Consider the following 16636-nt stretch of genomic DNA (forward strand, 5'->3'; position numbering starts at 1 on the left):
TCAGCAATAAAAAGGAACGAAGGACCAACAAAGCCTACAGCAAAGGTGAACCCTGAAATCATCATGCGGAGGGAAAGAAGCCAGACATAAAACCTTGCATACTGAAGGAGTCCACTGATGTGAAATATTCAGAAAAGTCAAATCCATAGAGACAGGAAGTAGATTAGTGGTTTTCGTTTCTTTTTCTTTTTTCCTTTTTTAGGGCTACACCTGCTGCATATGGAAGTTCCCAGCTTAGGGGTTGAATGAGAGCTGCAGCTGCAGCAAAGCCAGATCCTTAACTCCCTGAGTGAGGCCAGGGATTGAACCTGAATCCTCATGGATACTAGTTGGGTTTGTTACCACCGAGCCACAACGCGAAGTCCAGATCAGTGGTTTTCTAGAGAAAGGGAGTTGGAGAAATGGGGACGGGCTGCTGTGCAGCTCTGAGGTCTCTCTGGGGGGATGAAAATGCTCTGAGACGGGCTGTGGCACTGGTTTCAGTGCGACGACACTAAAGATCAAGGAGCTGCAACGAGTGAGCTGTAAGGACTGTGTGAAGTACATCAATAAAGCTGCTAAGTCAAAAAACAAACGGAACTAGAAGCGCGGCTCGGGACAAGCGCACCGTGGGCCGAGGGGACCCAAACCTCAGGCGCGGACGTTTCCACCCGCTCACACCCCTCAACTGACGGCATCTCGACACATGCCGCGGCTGGTCCCCTGCCCCCAATTCTCGCTCCACCAGTGCAACACAGTAATACACGTCTCATTTAGTTAGAAAACTGAAACCAGAAATTCCCGTGGCAGAGCGGGTTAAGGAGCAGGCATTGCTATAGCTGTGGCACAGCAGACCTCTGGCCTGGGGACGTCCACATGCCACGGGCCCCAAACAAAACCAGCACACTTAAACCATAGCTTTTACTAGGTCAAACTACAGACAATAGCCATGAGTCAACCACTGTGACCCATAAAGGTAGCAAAGTGCTGTTGATCCATCTGATAACTATCAAAAATCTTGGAAAGCTGGAGTTCCCGTCATGGCGCAGTGGAAATGAATCCAACTAGGAACCATGAGGTTGCGCGTTTGATCCCTGGCCTTGCTCAGTGGGTTAAGGATCTGGCATTGCTGTGAGCTGTGGTGAAGGTTGCAGACGTGGCTTGGAACTTGCATTGCTGTGCTGGTGTAGGCTGGTGGCTACAGCTCCGATTAGACCTCTAGCCTGGGAACCTCCATATGCCGCGGGTATGGCCCTGGAAAGGGCAAAAAGACAAAAAAAAAAAAAAGGAATCTTGGAAAGTTATATATGTCCAACCAGCACACAGAATGATTTCTAAAAATCCAGAGAGAGGCAGAAAAACCAACTCCATCCCACCCATAAAAGCCAGGCTCATGGGGAGTCAGGTTTAGGGCAGGGCTTGTAGTTCCCAGTGCCTGCAGGACCAGGCAGGGGTTATGCAGGGTGGTGAGGAGGGCTGGCGGCCCTTCCTACTGTCCCTCACCCACAGGAACAAGGACAGACTAACAATGTTTCAGGAGAAGCTTGGAACCTACATGCTTACGAGGAATCTGCCAATTATTAAACATTGGTAATTAATTAAAACGCTCTTAGGAGTTCCCTGGTGGCCTAGTGGTTAAGGTCTGGAATTGTCACTGCTGTGGCACGGGTTTGATCCCTGGCCCAGGAACTTCCATGTGCTGAGGATTCGGTCAAAAAAAAGAAAGAAAGAAACAAAGAGAGAAAAGAATGATGAAGGGATAAACAGGATTCTGGGAACTACGTGTGTGTGTGGGGGGGGTGTTGAGAGCATTTTATTTTATTTTATTTTATTTATTTATTTATTTATCTTTTGTCTTTTGTTGTTGTTGTTGCTATTTCTTGGGCCGCTCCCGCGGCATATGGAGATTCCCAGGCTAGGGGTCAAATCGGAGCTGTAGCCACCGGCCTACGCCAGAGCCACAGCAACTCGGGGTCCGAGCCGTGTCTGCGACCTACACCACAGCTCACGGCAACACCGGATCGTTAACCCACTGAGCAAGGGCAGGGACCGAACCCGCAACCTCATGGTTCCTAGTCGGATTCGTTAACCACTGCGCCACGACGGGAACTCCTTTTTTTAAATTATTTTTTTGTCTTTTTAGGGCCGTACCCGCGGCATACGATGCTCCCGGGCTAGGGGTCTAATTTAAGCTACAGCTGCCGGCCTCTGCCACAGCCACAGCAACGTGGGATCTGAGCCATGTCTGCGACCTACATCACAGCTCACGGCAATGCCGGATCCTTAACACCACTGAGCGAGGCCAGGGATCGAACCTGCATCCTCATGGATGCTAGTCATATTCATTTCCGCTGAGCCGCGATGGGAACTCCGAGGGCATTTTAACTAGAGGATGTTAGATGTTTACGACAGACTGTGTATTCTGCGTGGCTGTCTTGTTTTTAGGGGGAGACACCAGCAAACTCAGCCACATCAGGGGCCTCCTGAGAACAAATGAGACAGAGGTAGCCAGGAGTCTTCAAGAGAAAAAGAATGGTGACGCTGGGGTCTGGGTGGCAGGCGCCACTCGGGCTGGAGGGACGCCGTCTGCAGTTCACCCATGTCCCCAGGGCCTGCTCCGTGTCAGGCTCTTAGCAAACACCGACTGCAGGAGTGAACAGAAGGAGGAAGGGATGAGTGCTGGGCCTCCCTGCACAGCAGCCCGGGACGGGCCCGCACTGTCCCCATGCCACAGCAGAAGGCGGAGGCTTGTGTCCAAGGCCACTTGCTCAGGGAGAGTGGGGACCAGCCTCTGACCACAGGGCACCAGCGGCCACGCTGCCTTCGATCCAGATCCGGTGATACTGAGACTAAGACAGGACTGTGGAAAAAAGAGCTCGAGATCATGGGGAGAGGCAGGGGTGGCAGGAAAACTAGGGCGCGCCGGGGTGGAGGGTCCCAACCCAGTGCTCCCGGGCCCCCCAGTGGCGTCATCACTGGGGGAGGCGGTGGGGGAGGATTTGGAAAAAAAGAATTTAAATAGGAATGAATGTTGAGAACACGGAAAGTACATATGATTAACCCCTGGTTTGTGGGTCCTGCAAAGTAGAAGCTGTTAAGAATGCAAGACTAAATGGAAGAAGAATCAGCCTTTCAACTGGGGTTTTGCCCTCTTTCTCCAAAATGTGGGCAGAGGTTCCTCAAGGGACTTCACTGGTACTAAAACCACTGCAGGATCCAGAGCGAGTGTGGCCAGAAGGGGACCGTGCCCAGAGCAGGCGGGGCGGGGAGACCGAGCAGCCATCGGAGGTCCTGACGCCAGATGTCCCCTTGCCCGGGTGTGGGGCGTGGCGCCCCGACCATCTGCATCGCATGACTCAGATGCTGACACAGGGTGGGGACTGAGTGGTCTCCAAGCCCCTGACCAATTCGGAACTGGACACATAGCACTCAGGAAGGGCTGCTGAGTAAGTGGGTCGGTGAACAAAGGAACCCAAATCAGCCCAAGAAGTGGCTCCACTAGAGTCGCAGGGCAGGTGCTCGGGAAGCAATCACGTTTAGTCCGGGTGAGGCAGGAAAAGCATGCTTGTCCCCACGGAACCCCAGGGCCAGGGGAGCTGCCGAACAGAAGGACCCTCCAGATCCGACAGGCAGCCCAGGAATCTGAGCTGGGAGGCCCGACAGGAAACGAGACTCAGATGGAGTCTCTGGATCCCAGTGTCAGGCGGGGGCAGGCGTGACCCCACCATGCACCGCAATGACCAGATTATACCCCAAACTGGGGTTAATCCCAGGCCGGGACAGGAGGTCTGCTCCACGGAGAGGAGGGCCCTGGGGGCTCCAGATGGCTGCCCCGGCCCATCTCCACCCACCCCCGTGATCTCTACCTCCCGGGAACCCACGGTGGGGTCAGTGGGAAGTGACAGCAAAGTAGGTTTTAGGGCTCAGGACATGCACAGACTTTCTGGGGGAAAAACTTAGACTTGTGCACAACTCCGAGTCCCCACCATGTGCGAGGGAACCCTGGGGTCAGAGCTGGAGGCTGAAACCTGTGCCTGCAGCTCCAGGCAGCCCCAAGTCCGTTCCCCCATAACTAGGCCCTCTGGGGTCCTGAGTGTAAAGTGGACGCTGGGGACTACTTAAGAGGGGCGGGAAGTGATCTCAGAAAACCCAGATTCCAGGCATCTCAGAGAAATTCGGTTCCAGACCCTTGCAATAAAGAGAGAATATAGAAATAAAGTGAGTCAGGCGTTCCCTGGGGCCTAGTGGGTTAAGGACCTGGCGTTGTCACCACAGCGGCTTGGGTTGATTCCTGGCCCGGGAACTTGTGCATGCTGAGCGCGTGGCCAAAACAAAAAACAAACAACAATAACAAGCGTGAAAAGGTTTGAAATGTAATGAAAATGACCAAAATGTGACACAGAGACACAAAAGGGAGCAGATACTGTTGGAGAAATGGCGCTGATACACTTGTTCAATACAGGGGCTGCCATGAGCCTTCAGTTTGTAAAAAAAAAAAAAAAAAAAAAAAAATCTGCAAGGCGCAATAAAGTGAGGTCTGCCCGTATAACAAAACACGGACGACCAGCCCTCTTTGTCCTCTGCCGGGAGAGGAACAGCCCTGGGCCTGTTGCTCCGTGGATCTGGTCTGAGAAATTCTTGTCCTCTGCTATAAGAGAAGAGCCCTCGAGGGAATAAGACAATAGAAATCCACGGAATCGTGGAGTTTCCGTGTGGTGCCGCGGGTTTAGTAGCCGGCGTCACTGCAGCAGCCCGGTCACCGCTGCAGCGCGGGTTTGATTGCCGGCCTGAGAACGTCCACATGCCGTGGGTGTGGCCCAAGACAAATCAAACCAAACCAAAGTCCACGTCCCCGCATCCCATCACAACAGGTTTGTAAGGACGGTTACCGCGAAGCCCCCTCGTCTCTGACTGAGACACAATGTGCTGCGATCAACATGTCCACCAGCAAAGGGAGCTTTGTTTAAGAACAAAACAACCAGAAAGCCCCTCCTCCTAACACTGCCCAACGGGCCCCACCCCCGGTGCTGTCGAGGCGGGGTGGTGGTGGGGGGCACCAGCCCACTTTGGCACCGGAAGGCACTGTCTCCCCTTCTCTTTTTTACACCTCAAAGATATCAAGTATCTGGGTTTTCTCCAAAATGCCTCTTTCCAGGTTCCTACTGGAAAAACCTCGTCAGTTCCTTCCCATTTAGGTACAAACGAGGGGAAGATAACTTTGGCAAATTACAGTCTGTCATGTGCCGTCCTTGTTACCCAAGATGCGCCATGTAAAAGATGGCAAGGAAATTGCAGGATTTGCTGTCCTTGGATGCTGCATTCAGTTCAGGAATTATGGGAAGAAAAACAAACAAAAAAAAGATTTGCTTGGCTATTAACATATAGATAAATATTGGGAACCAAAGATATTTCTGAATCTAACATTTAAGCATCGACATATTGACTGGCTGAAAAACAGAGGCTTGATGTTATTTTCCCAGGCCCGCCTAGCTGACTGGGTCACGCCTGCCACCATCCCAAGGCAGCTGCTAGCAGCTCTGAGCCCTGTGCCACTGGCTGTTCTGTGGGTGGCGATTTGAGATGTCCCCATTTCTATATTTAATCCCAACTGATGGAGTGTGGGTGCCAGCCTCCTATATTAAGAAAACGATAGTAAGTTCATCTTATTTTAACTAGCACACCCTTCGGAAATTACAGGGGAGTTATTCTAAGGTCCAGCTGAGTGACAGCCACCTGGACCGTCTGGCTTCGCCCCCGCCCCCAGGTTTCAAATGTACCTGCAGGCATCTCTGCGAACCGGGGCCAAGGGCAGAGGAGTATTAACCAAGGCAGCCAGTACAGATCGTTTCTGGCAATTCATGCACAGTGTAGGAAAGGCAAAGGCTTTCTAACGTCAAAATGTCAAAAGTGGAATCTGGCGGAGGCTTCGGGCCCCATTCACCCAAGCACGGCAGAGCCAGGGAGCTGGTGGAAGGGCTCCGGCCACCATGTCCCCTCACTCTGTGTCAGGGAACTTGAAATGGTCATGACGAAATTCGTTTACTGCTGTTTAAGGATCAATGCCTTCCCTGTTTTGAACAGGAAACGGGGGAGAAAGGCAGGTGGAGTTCTGTCCCAAATGCCAAGGAGAGCAGGGACAAGGAGGCAGTGGTGACACAGAAGCCCCCTCGCCCAGCCCGCTCCCAGCAGGAGGCTGGAGGCAAGGTCACGTGGGCCCAGTGGCCCGAGCTATTCTGGGGGGTGTGGGTTTCCTCTCAGGAGACTAGGCTGCAGCCGGGGGCTAACACTGAAGAATTCTCCGTCCTGATATTGAGCAGGAAAGACACCATTCGGGGACATCGGCCGAGTGCCCCTAAGGATCGCAGCCCAAGAGGAAGCAGAGCTGATGATGTTAAAAAGCAAAAAAGCACCTGCACGTTGGTAGAGAAGGATGCGCGGCGTGTGGCTGGTGGGGTTTCTCACGCAAAGCGCTTTGCATTTCGGGAAGAGGGACCCAGGGCCACACGTGTCCACTGCGGAGCCGCCGAGAGGACCAGCACGGGCAGCAGGGACCCAGTCCAGGGATGGGGTCAGCCGCGTCCTTGGCGAGGGAGGCAGGGACCTCACAGCTGGCCTGGGAGGGGCGGGAGGGGCCAGGGCTTGGACCGGTTCAGAGCACTTGGGGGCTGCGGGTTGTTACCAGACCCCAGCTACCGCCCTGACATCTGGATGGACAAAGGCCTCTCTCCGGAGCCTCCGCTGCCAGAGGGTGTTTTCTTAGAAAGTGAGGACCTGTGAGGACCGGAAGGGCGGAGGCCACTGCCTCGCACAGCTCAGCCTCCCGAAGAAGACAGTGGGGCCCAAACTGGCCCTGGCCCCCTCACCTCCTGACCCCCGAGACCAGGAGCTCCTCAGGCGGAGGAAGGAAATGCCTTCCCGGCCTCCTTGCTTCCTCTCCGGCCAAGGGTTTGGCTCTCTGCCCGCCACGCGGCAGGGGCCCATGTAAACGAGGCCACAAAACCGGAGAGGAGCATCTGTGCCCTGGTCTGCACTGTTCAGGGAAACCAACTCCTCCTCCAGGTGCAGAGGAGAGCTTTTCCCAACCGCCCACGGAGACCCCGCGAGCGCGTGAGGGCGTCTGGTCGGGAGGCGGCACCCTGCGCCTGGTCCCCCCGCCCCACCTCCTGCACCCGTGTGTCCCCCGCCCCACCTTCTGTGCCCCCCCACCATGGGCTGCCGTCTCTGCCTCTGCCTCCAGACCCTGTGTGGTTGCCTGGCCTCAGATCCCAGGGCAGCCTCGTGTGGCCCTTGGCTGCTGGACACTGTGTGGAGGACGTGTTTTAGGTTTGTCTCCATAGGTTTATAGACGTTTATAGGTTTGGTGGGGCAGTGACATGTCCCCAGGCCCCACCCGGGAGGTGTTGCTGGGTGTTCACGAGTCAGGCAGCCGCCGTCATCACAAGAGTCTGGGTGGGGCTGACCCCGCTGCCCCCCGCCCCCCCCCCCCACCGCCCCATGGCCCTTCTCAGCTCGCAGGCCATCTTCACAATCTGGTCCCTTCACCCAGCATGCGGCATGTCTACATCGCCCAGGGCCCGGTTTGGGGGTGGGGGCATGTGGTGAGGCTGTGAGATGCAGGAAAGGGTCTCCATGCAGGATCGGCCAGCGAGCAGGTGGGGTGGGGTGTTTTACACAGGTGGTCAGGAGAGGCCTGAAGACAGAGGGCTGCAGCTGCCCAGCTGTTTGGGGACCACAACGCAGGCAGAGGGCCGAGCAGGAGCAGGGCCACAGGCCTAAGTGGCAGGAGGCACCTGGGAAGACAAGGGCCTGGAGGCCTCGCGAGGGAGAGAATGGCAGAAACCCAGGGGCTGGGCTTCTGTCTGGAGTCAGACGGGAGCCTCGGCCGGGGCTGAGCAGGCCTGGCTTCACCTGCCTTCGGCTCTGGGAGGACCAGGGAGGCTGCTGTGGTTCCCACTCAGGGAACTGGGAGACCAGGGAAGAGGCCATTTCCACGATGACAGGCACACCTGGGGGTGACGGTGGAGGAGGTGAGAATTCAGATTCTCGTGGTTGTTATGTTTTGTTTTGTTTTTTAAGGCCACACCTGCGGCATATGGAGGTTCCCAGGCTAGGAGTCAAATAGGAGCTGCAGCTGCCAGCCTGCACCACAGCCACAGGCACACGGGATCTGAGCTGCATCTGTGACCTACACCACAGCCACAACAACACAGGATCCAAGCTGCATCAGTGACCTATGGTGTAGCTTATAGCAATGCCAGACTCTTAATCCACTGAGCGAGGCCAGGGATCGAACCTACATCCTATGAACACTAGACCTCTAAGCCACAACAGGAACGCCCAGATTCTCATATTTTGAATGCAGATCCCAAAGGACTGGCTGACAGATGAGCTGGAGAGCCTTTAGGAGAGGCCGCGTCACAGAGGACCGCAGGAATTCTGGCTGGGCAGCCAGAAGGATGGCCTGGCAGCCACAACGGAGGCAGGATGGAGGAGCACCGTATCTGACACTGGGTGAGAGAGGCCTGCCAGTCGCCCAGAGCTGGTCCTGGAGAAGCAGCTGGAGTCTGGGGGGTGGGGACAGGGGGCAAGGATGGGGCCCTGGGTACCCAACCAGGGCAGGAAAGAAGCCAGAAGGGACAGCATAGAAACAGAAGGGGTGGCAGTGGGCTGAAGAAAAGTGGGGAAGGGCCACCCTGGGCCTTGGGAAGGAGGTGGCAGGGTGGGGGCAGCCAGGTGAACTGTGAGAGCCAGTCCCACCCACTGGCGTTGGCCATGGCAGGTCACAGTGACCTTGACGGGAGGCATGTGTGTGGATTAGGCTCCAGGGAGGACCTCAAGAAGGACCAGAGGGAGCGACAGAATGCAGACACCCCAAGTTGCCGAGTGGAAAGTGCCAGGCCCAGGGTGCCTCCGGCAGCCCAACACGGGTCCCCTGTAGAAGCGTGGCCACCGGCCACCGCAGGACGCTGTTCTACGAGTGGGAAAGGCACCTTGCCTGCCAGCCTTTGCCCGACCTGCAGCTTGATGTGAAGACATAGCAGCCACATGCCCAGGGGGACTTATGGCCCGAGATTCTAGCAGAGAAGACTGCCAGTGGCTCAGGGCAGAGCTGCCCGGCAGCATCAACTCAAACTGTGTGTCCGAAAGACTTGTTTCATTCACGCAATGGACATCCCCCAAGCTCCTCTCCACAAAGCAGTGCCGGAGAGAGGAGAGAAGGAGAAGGAAGCTGGGGAGAAGACCACAACCAGGCAGGAGGGAGGCAGACAGCCAGGCAGCTTCGAGGAGCAGTGGCAGTGAGGGGGGCGGGCCCCGGGGGAGGGCTTCTACCTGGGGGCTGGGCAGGCAGACACGGGCAGGTGGAAGAAGAGGATGAACAAAGATGCCACGGGCCGCGATGAGGAAAGAACATCCCGGGGCCCATGCCAGGAGCTGGGAGCCCTGGAGGCAGCAGAGGCCATGGCTGAGAGCCACGGGTGCCAGGGGCCGAGCTCTGCTTTGCCAAGGCTGACCTGGCTGTGAGGGAGGGTCCGAGGGGAGACCCCGGAACGGGGGGGCAGGACCTGGCAACCAGGGGAGGGACAGCACCGGTGGTTGAGAGGATTCGGACCTGGGGACCAGGGCGGGGATGGCTAGGGGACGTGGGACCTGGGATCCAAGGACAGGTGCTCGGGCCTGCTGCCCGAGTCCTGGGGGTGCAGTTTGTTATTCTTCTTCCAGTCCTAACGCTTGGGTATTTTTTGACTTTCTAAGGATCACAAGCTCCAAGTTACCCACTCTTTTTCTCTGAGGACAGCTTCAGCCACTCCCCCTGCTCCTGGGAGAAGCACTCCTCTTTGCATCATTTTCTAGGCAGTGGAGACGCCCTGCCTCTACTCTTTCTTTGACCAGGAGTTCTCTGCAGGAGTGTTTCCCACCTTCCAGCTGGTTGAGTTCTAGTTATGGATGTTTAGGCTTGATGGGTGCCCTGCGGGGGAACTGAGAGTGAAACTGCTCTGTGGTCACATATGTGATCCTATTTTGCAAACCCCCTCTGGATACGAAGGAAAAGCATGTGTTTTCCACGGAGCAGAATGTCTTCTCTCTGGGTCTTTAAGTAAAACCAACCACATACGCGACAGAAAAAATTGTAACAATAACAAACCTATATTAAGCGCTTCCTTCGTGCTGGTTGTTTTCCCCGTATTATCACAGGCAGTTCCCCTCCTAGGACCCCCTACACAAAAGGGAACGCGAAGCCCAGGAGGAAGCCCCCGGGCCACCGAGGCACTAAATGGGGAAGCTAAAGCCTGTAGGGGAGTTGCCGCCGTGGCTCAGCGGTAACAAACCCGACTAGGATCCACGAAGATGCGGGTTTTGGCCTCACTCAGTGGGTTAAGGATCCGGTGTTGCCATGAGCTGGAGTATAGGTCGCAGAGGCGGCTCGGATCCCTTGTGGCTGTGGCTGTGGTGTAGGCCTGTGGCTACAGCTCCAATTCAACCCCTAGCCTGGGAACCTCCATATGCCGTGGGTGCGGCCCTAAAAAGACCAAAAAAAAATCCTTTCGGATCCACAAGAAGGAGGTCACGGAGGCCGAGGGAGATCACGAGGGAGAAGAGGTGGATTGAGGGAGGAAAAGAGTGCCCAGGACAGCCACGGGGGGGAGAAGAAGAGAGGGGACATCGAGCGCACCCCTGGTGCGGGAACCACCTGCTGGGAAGGTCGTCACCAGGCGGACGCCAGGCATCCGGGTCCCCACCATGCCACTCGGTGCCACCATGGATTCGGAGGGTGTGGGGTTTCAGGGACGGCGGGTCAGTGGCGCCCGATGCTCGTGAGGGGCCGGGGGACAGGCTGTGAGGACTCGGCTCTGGATTGGTTGAGACAAATGCACACTCCACACTCCAGACCCACCCAGGGCACTCATGAAACACACAGGATCCCCCACCCCAGCCCCAGGGCATCAAGCCTGCCAGAGAAAGGCCCGGGAATCTGGGTTTTAACAGGCGCTGGGAGGACTGACGCGCTGAGGAGGCTGTTTTAGCCCCAACCCATGGCTACAACAAGATCCTGAGCTCTGAGCAGAGGGAGTTCTCACGCAGGACCGAATGTGACCTTAACGTCGACTAGAAACTGTAAGCCACACACTCTGTTACTCAGAAAAGCCTGTTACGTCGGGGAGGATCGGGGACGGGCCCTGGGGCTGGAGGCTGAGGGCGAGAGGGGCAGAGGCCTGGGAAGCTGCAAGGTGACCAGCACAGCCGGTCCCAGCAGGGAGCGATTTCACCTGTGAAACTCAGAAGCCACCTTCGCCCCCAAGACAGTCAGTCCTTCCCTTCCGGTGCTCACTCCGGCGACCCCGCCACAGACTGGCGGATGGGGTGCGCGCAAGGGCTGCAGGCAGCTTCCTGGGATGGAGAAGGAGGCAGGGAGGAGCCGGCTACACCACACGGCAGGGGCGGCAGGCGGAAGGAGCCCGAATCCCTGGCACCGCGGGGTCACTGGGTCGGCCCCGACGTCTTCGGACTGCATCGCTTCATGGACACTGGCAATGTTCCTCTCTCTCACTAAAGCCACTGCTGGGGGCCTTCATCACAGCAGTTGAGCCTTCGTCCTGGTTAACGTGTTACTTGCACAGGAAGCCACTGGTCTGCCACCAAAACTAGCGAAGGGGAAAATCGAAGATCTGTGGACCAGGTGGTCCAACCCAGATGAGAAGCAAAGGCCATCCCAGGGGGGCAGAAGCGCACGGGCAGGGCCGGCACCCCAGTTTGGGGGAGGCGGGTGGGAAATCTTGGCTGGCAGGCAAAGCTTTATGAAGCTGCTAGGGGTGGGTGAGGGGTGGGACTTCGATGGACGGTCGAAGCCAGGGGAGCAGGAGGCATTACAGAGCCACGGCACGGGTGACAAATTGCAGCACTCTGCCGGGCTCCGAGCTCAGGGCTCTCACGGGGCTTTAGGCCTGACCATGGCCCATCAGACACATTTAGGTCCCCAAGTCGCACAGCAGAAGCAGCCACTGAGGCTGCTGGGAGAGGGGTCGGGGCGTGAGGGAGCACCAGGCACAACTGTGTTCTGTCAGACGCCACTTTGGACCATTTCCACAGGATACGTGGATTTACGATAATTAATTACAAATAAAAACGAGCCAGAGGAAAACCCAAGTGCAGACGTGGAGGATTCATGTTGAAGCCTCTGCTGGGGTCGGGCCATGAAGCCCCCCCAGCCCCCAAGGGTAGGCCACAGCGGTCCAGGCTCTGGGGGCCGTGCCGCCTTTCACCCCCTGGCCAGTCACGGCAGCGACGGCCTCTCAGGCTGGGACACCTGCGTGGAAAGAGCCAACCGAGGGCCAGGTCCTCCGGAGAGTCCCCCGGGAGAGAAGGCAGCGGACGTCTCGGGACCAACGCGGAAGAAGGGAACAGAACCTTCGAGAAGATGAACCGACGACAGAGAACCCCCCTCTTTATCAGATGATGAAAGTCATGTTTCAGGATCCAGTTAAAATCCTTCAGCACAAAACACACCTTAGAAACCAAACCAACCTATGAACAAAAATAATGAAAAGCAGATTTTCTCTCCCAGGCAGGCTTTTAAAATGAGTACTCGTTCTGCATGCCATTACCTTCCTGAATCTTAATTGTGCGAGTTATTTTTATCGCTGGATCTCTTGGGTTCTCCAGGTGTGTTACTACGCCATCTGCAAAGACAGCTTTACTCCTTTCTTGCTAATTCTGGTGCCTTTCTTTTTTCCCTCTTGTTTTACTGCAGCAGCGGCTAAAATCTCCCCAACAGCATTACTCAGCAGAGAGGGAGGGGGCCCCCCTCACGCCCCAACCTGGGGGGCAGCGCCCCTGAGAGTCAAACGCTCACGCGAAGGCTTTCCTCGGGTTGGGAAGTACAGTCCGTTCCTACTCTTACTGGGTGTTTTTACCAAGGATGGGTGTCTGGATGCGTTTCTAAAAGGGTCTTGACTCTTGCGTGAACCTAAAGGCACCCCCAGAGACAACTGCCAGGTCACCCCAGTGAGCTGCACAACCAGAGGGGCCACCGAGGGGAAATGGCCTTTTCTGGAGCAGAACTTCCAAGAAAAGAAAGGGAGGCTGTGCACTGATTCACGCAGGGCGCAGAAGGCGGGCGCCAAGGCCGGGCCAGCGCTTCTGCACAGCTGCCCTTCAAGTCAGGGCGACGGACAGGCAGCCGGCCCTCCCTCCGCACAGCAAACAAGCAAACAAGCATCCTCTGCAGCCGCCTGCTCCCGGGACCCCCGCATCTTTCTAGCCCCTCAGCGAATTCTCGGAGGCTCTGTCCCTGAAGCCAGGAAAGGGGTCCTGGATTCCATCTGTGACTCACAACCCTTTCTGCTACGTCTGTCACCAGTCGGTGTTGCCGAGATCTGTGTGTGTGTGTGTGTGTGTGTGTGTGTGACCGTATGTATGTGTCTACGTGTGCACACGTGTGTCTGTCTCTGGGTGTGTGCCTATGGGCACGTGTGTGATGTGTGTGTGTGTGTGTGTGTGTTTTAAGCAGCAGGGTAGGAGCTACTCCTGGAGATGAACACTCTCCAAAGTGTGAAAATCACAGAAGGTAGGACAAGCGAGTAGATTTTCAAAGATACACACACAGCGCAGAAGGACTGAATCAAAGCCAAATTCGCATTCATCGTGGTTCATTGATTTCTCCTGGGATTGGCATCCACTGAATTACAGTTTCTTTTTATTTTTTGGCCGCACCTGCAGCATGAGGAAATTCCTAGGCCAGGGATCAAACCCATACCACAGCAGCGACAACCCTGGATTGGTATCTGCTAGGCCACCAGGGAATGCCCACTGAATTACAGTTTACACTGAATTACGGTGCGTATGGAAGTCCCCCGGCCAGGGGTCAATTTAGAACTACAGCCACTGGCCTACACCACAGCCACAGCACCAGATGCGAGCCACATCTGCGACCTTCACCAGAACTCATGGCAACGGCAGATCATCTGACCCACTGAATAAGGCCAGGGATTGAACCTGCGTCCTCAAGGATACCCGTCGGGTTCGTTATCGCTGAGCCGTGACGGGAGCTCCCACACTGAATTAGTTTAGAGAAGACTTTTATTCAAATGGCTTGGATGCCATTCTTGCCAGCAGTGTTCTCTCTATAGGAAAATACAAGAAAATCACCGGTGTTTTCAGCCTTGTGTTCGTTCCTCCGTTCCCGGTGAGTTACTAGGCATTATGATTATATGATTAAGCTTGGTGAAATTATTAGGCACGATTTTTTAAACCGGGGGCACAGAACCCCTATTGAAATAAGCACAGGAGTTCCCTGACAGCTCAGTGGGTTAAGGATCTGGCATTGTCACTACTGAGGCACAGGTTCGATTTCTGACCCAAGAACTTTCGCAAGCTGTGGGCATGCATGGTCAAAAATAAATTTTTTTTTTCATTAAATAATTTTTAAAAAAACCATGCCTGTCTCAAACGTAGCCTCGCAGGCTCCATAAATGGACACGACACGCTGTAGGATCCGGGGATGCTAACAATTCTCCCACTCCCTGCATTTCACGGCCGCCTCTCAGCACGGGACGAAAGGAGACCAGACTTAAGAGTCTGGACGCTTTGCCGTGGAGATGGCAATGGTGGAAACGCCATATTTAGTGCATCTCCAATAGCTGGACGAAACGAGCAAAAAATTTTAGCACAGAGTCTCACAAACTGCAAGTAGAAGGGCGCTCTGGGAGGCTCAAAGAGCAAAGGTAGCAGTTACAGAAACCCGGCCTTTGGATGGTTAGGCTCCAAGGGGCAGGCTGCCCCTCACTTCCAGGAGGGAGCCAAGAGCTGGTGAGGGCCTGGCTGCTCTCCGAGTGGAGAGACCCTCGATTGTCCTAACAGGCACCGGCCTGGAAAGCATCGTCTGTTCCAAAGAGGAGCTTCCTTTAGATGAGCCCGGGTTAATCAGATCAAAGGGCATCATGGCCAGTGTGTAGTTGAAAGAGGAAAATAACCAGGAAGTTGAATAAAGAAACACACAAGAAGTTCCCGTCGTGGTGCAGTGGTTAACAAATCCGACTAGGAACAATGAGGTTTCGGGTTCGGTCCCTGCCCTTGCTCAGTGGGTTAACGATCCGGCGTTGCCGTGAGCTGTGGTGTAGGTTGCAGACGCGGCTCGGATCCCATGTTGCTGTGGCTCTGGCGTAGGCCGGTGGCTACAGCTCCGATTGGACCCCTAGCCTGGGAACCTCCATGTGCCGCTGGTGTGGCCCTAGAAATAGCAAAAAGACAAAAAAAAAAAAAAAAAAAAAAAAAGAAACACACAAAAGAGGATTAGTTAAAAAAAAGAAATAAACTTTAGGAGTTCCCATCATGGAGCAGTGGTTAAAGAATCTGACTAAGAACCATGAGGTTGCGGGTTCGATCCCTGCCCTTGCTCAGTGGGTTAACGATCCGGCGTTGCCGTGAGCTGTGGTGTAGGTTGCAGACACGGCTCGGATCCCTCGTTGCTGTGGCTCTGGCGTAGTCTGGTGGCTACAGCTCTGATTGGACCCCTAGCCTGGGAACCTCCATATGCTGCGGGAGCAGCCCAAGAAATGGCAAAAAGACAAAAAAAAAGACAAAAAAAAAAAAAAAAAAAAAAGAAAGAAACTTGAAAAATATATCTCAAACTGGAGTTGCACGGCGGCACAGCGGGATCGGTGGCATCTCTGTAGCACCAGGATGCAGGTTTGATCCCAGGCCTGGTGCAGTGGGTTAAAGGATCTGGTGTTGCCACAGCTGCGGCATAGGTCGCAGCTTCGGCTCTGATCTGATCCCTTGCCCGGGAACTCCATGGGCTGTGGGACGGCCAAAAAACGGAAAAAAACAAAAAACGTGCGTGCGTGCATGTGTGTACACATTTGATATATATATAAAATTGAGGCCCATTCTCTGATTCTGACAGGTCCAGGACTGGTTAGCCAAGCTTTTCAACTTGAGCCTGACCTGTGCCACTCGTTCATGGAACAAGCTTCCACCACACACCTCCTCTCCGTGTGAAATCCTGGAGTTGACATACAGAATAAGATGGAGGGAGTTCCCGTCGTGGCGCAGTGGTTAACGAATCTGACTAGGAACCATGAGGTTGCGGGTTCGGTTCCTGTGCTTGCTCGGTGGGTTAAGGACCCGGCGTTGCCTTGAGATGTGGTGTAGGTTGCAGACACGGCTCGGATCCTGCGTTGCTGTGGCTCTGGCGTAGGCCAGAGACTACAGCTCCGATTAGACCCCTAGCCTGGGAACCTCCATATGCCGCAGGAGCGGCCCAAGAAATAGCAAAAAGACAAAGAAAAAAAAAAAAAAGAATAAGATGGAGCCCCTGCTCCTGAGGCACCCCTGGCAGAAATATCAATGCGTAATCCCGCACAAAATGGTACCATTCGAGCTGGGTTTTAAAGGATGAATAGGAGTTTTCGGAGAGGAGAAGAAACGTGAGCCTGGCATTCCAGACAACTGGAAAGGAAGAGGGCAAAGGAACGGTAGGGCAAGTGCCTATCTGGCCTGGAGACAAGGAATCGCTCGGTATGCCCAGAGGAGCGGTGCCCAGGCTCCGGTCACCCACACACTGCTATCACAACTTCTGCCATCACCTAGACCAATGAATGACTTTTCCCCTTAATGTTTTTCTTCAAATTGACTTGTTTGTGAAAGTTTCCCTTAATCT

At 55.1% G+C, this 16636-nt stretch overlaps 1 protein-coding gene across 10 annotated transcripts in view; it reads right to left on the reverse strand.

Annotated features, from left to right (window-relative positions):
* The window catches only part of ACOT7 (acyl-CoA thioesterase 7), a 102153-nt gene that overhangs the window by 28442 nt on the left and 57075 nt on the right, over positions 1-16636 (reverse strand). The gene's annotated exons all lie outside the window — the stretch shown is intronic.

Source organism: Sus scrofa, chromosome 6, assembly GCF_054392235.1.
Source record: "Sus scrofa isolate SSC_HxYL_T2T_F1_AM1 chromosome 6, Sscrofa_HxYL_maternal_Yorkshire_Landrace_v2.0, whole genome shotgun sequence".
NCBI lineage: Eukaryota > Metazoa > Chordata > Mammalia > Artiodactyla > Suidae > Sus > Sus scrofa.